Genomic DNA, 3184 nt, shown 5'->3' on the forward strand with positions numbered 1-3184 from the left:
TCTCGATGACTCTAATATAATACTTAAATATCTCAACCCTACAGTTGTGCATTACTGAATCCGAGTAGTAGTAATAGGAGTAACAGCGGGTGGGGGCTGGCCCCCCTCCTCCCTCGGTGTCATTTTTTCATTTAATACTACAGATGCCTAACTAGCACTACCCATATCGCTGTAAAGAATCACATGAGCATGTCTGCTTCTTAGAATGGGAGAAAAATATGGAACAAAATTCAGTATCATAAAAGAGATAACATTTATTGAACTGAATCCAGCCTTAAGCTACAATAATCACATCTTGAAGATCAAAACAGTATCATTTACCCATGGAAAAGCTCAGAGGGCTAGCAAAGGAGGAGGAATAGAATCAGGAAAATCATATGAAGTAGTATAAGCAATGGTACATTGAAAGGATTTCAATAGATGAGTTTGAACAAAATGTGTATGTCTCATTGAATGTAAAACTTATGATTTGTATGACCTTCATCTAATTCACAATGAAAAGTCAAAAAATTAATAAATTAATAAAACATTTGTTGACCGAAGTAATAGAAGGTTGCCATTGTCCAGTCAATAGAGGGGCGCCTAAAAGAGAAAAGCCCTCCACAAAATGGATTGGCACAGTGGCTGCCGCAATGGACTCAGATATAAGAACAATAGTGAGGATGGCGCAGGACCAGGTAATGGTTTGCTATATTGTGCATAGTGTCACTCTACGTTGTAATCGACTCTATGGCACCTAATGATAACAGCAGTGTTTAGTCATCCGAGTTACATGTACAGAGAATAACAGATTCTCCCTGCATAGCTGTAGAAGCACATCTTCATATATTTAAGATGTTCAAAGTTATGTGCTAAGTGTGGGATGAACTGTGTGCTGATGAAGCACTGGAAGAACTCAGTAGTCTATTCCAGGAAATTTGGAAGACAGCAACTTGGTCAACTGACTGGAAGAGATCCATTTTTCTGCCCATTCCAAAGAAAGGTGACCAGACAGGAGGCTCAAACTATAGAACAATATCATTGATATCACTATTGCAAGTAAGCTTTTGCTGTAGATCATCCAACAATTATTAGAGCAGTGCATTGGTAGGTTGCTGCAGAGTTCAGAATAAATTTAAAAACAGATATGGAACCAGGATATCATTACTGATGTCAGTTGGTCCTGGGATAAAAGCAGAAATTAGCAGGAAGATGCTTACTTCTATTTCATTGACTATGCAAAGGCACTACAACTATGGGGATCATAACAAGTTATAGATCATCTTAAGAAGAATGGAAATTCCAGAACACTTCACTGTGCTCATGCAGAGCTTGTGCATGGATCAAGAGGCACTTGTGAGGACAAAGCAAAGGACTATTTCATGACTTAAAGTCTAGAGTGGTGTGCAACAGGTTTGTATCCTCTTCTCATAATTATTCAACCTCCATGCTGGACAAATCATCAGAAGAGCTGAAATCTATGAAGAAGATTGTAGCATCACGATTGAAAGAAGGTTTATTACAAACCTGTAATATGCAGGTGACACTATCTTGCTTGCTGAAAGGAAGAGAAGACTTGAAGCGTTTGCTGATGAAAATCGAGATTGCTGCCTTCAGTGTATATATATATATATGATTCAATTAAAGAAGACCAAAGATCTCACAACTGGATCAGTAGATCATGACAAATAAAGAAATGGTTGAAGTTGTCAAGTATTTTGTATTGCTTGGAATCACAATCAATGTCATGGAAGTAGCAGGCAATAGATGAAAAGACGTGTTGCATCATATGAATACGCTAGAAAGAACCTCTTTAGAATATTCAAATTCAAAGATGTTACCGTAAGAACTAAGGTGTGTCTGACAGAAGCCATGGTACCTCATGTGCATGTGAAAGTTGGATGTTAAATAAAGAAGACCAAAGAAGAATGAATGCATTTCAATTGTGCTGAAGAAGAATATTGAAAGTACCATTATCAACTGCTAAAAGGTGAAAGTGATCTATCTTGGTAGAACTATGTCCCAAGTGATCCTTAAAGGCAAGGACGCTTAGAGTCCATATTGTTAGGATAGACCAGTTCCTGGAGAAGGACATGCTTGTTAAAGTGGAGGAACAGTGAAATAGAGGAAGGTCCTTCCTGAGGTGGCTTTACATGGTGGTTGCAACAATGGGCTCAGGCATAGGAACAATTGTGAGGACAGTGCAGGACTGGGCAATGATTCTTTCTGTTGTGCATATAGTCCCTGTGAGTCAGAACCAACTTGATGACACCTAAGGACAACAGCAATGTGTGTGTGTGTGTGTGTGTGTGTGTGTGTGTGTGGTGTGTGTGTTCAGAGAAAGAGACTGAGTCTGAAACCTCTTGCTATTGTGGTAAAGTTCTGGGCTGCTCACTGAAAGAAGTGTGGTTCAATCCGAGCAGCTGCTCTATGGAGAAACATGCAGCCATTAAGCATCTGATTCCATTAAGCGATATAGCCTTGTGTATGCCTACAGAGAGTTCTACACACATACACACACACAGGAGCAATGAGTTTTAATGGACTGGATTACAACTGGTTTACAGGCTGTCTAGCTCACTTAATGTAATGAAATATATTCAATTAGTGAAATAATAGATACTAAATTTCTGCAATAATTTTGGTATCAATTCTGGGGAAAGCTTTAACTTTGCATATAGGTAAGAATCATCAATTTCAAAAATAGAATATCAATTGTTTACTATGCAATTAATTTGTTTATTTGAAAAAATGTGGACGGAAAAAATCCTTTAAAATTTCTGTAAGTATATTCAAAGATATTCTGAATTTTATATTATCCAGAGGAAAGCGTAGGTATTGTATTGCTTGTTTAGTTATGTGCCATAATGAAACTGATTTTAATAAGCTTATAGCAAAAAGGGGGAAAATCCCATTTTTTAGCATTGGCTTTCTATTTCCTATCTTCATGGCCACATGAAACTTGGGTGCCTGTAAAGGCAGGATAATAACTAATCCTCTTTGGTGTTTAGCCACACTTAATCCTTTCTGGTACTTATCCTATTAGCATTTTTTTCTCTTGTATTTAAATGCCAATGCAGAGCCCTCAAATTACTTGCATTTATTTCTATGCTCCTGAGTTTTCCAGTTAGGGAATGTCCTCTTAGAAATATTTGATTAAATATGTACACTTATCTGAGTTTATATTCATTTTAAGTGCTTATTC

Source organism: Echinops telfairi, unplaced genomic scaffold (assembly GCF_000313985.2).
Source record: "Echinops telfairi isolate 266 unplaced genomic scaffold, ASM31398v2 ScPeMD7_7468;HRSCAF=8506_0, whole genome shotgun sequence".
In the NCBI taxonomy this organism is placed as follows: domain Eukaryota; kingdom Metazoa; phylum Chordata; class Mammalia; order Afrosoricida; family Tenrecidae; genus Echinops; species Echinops telfairi.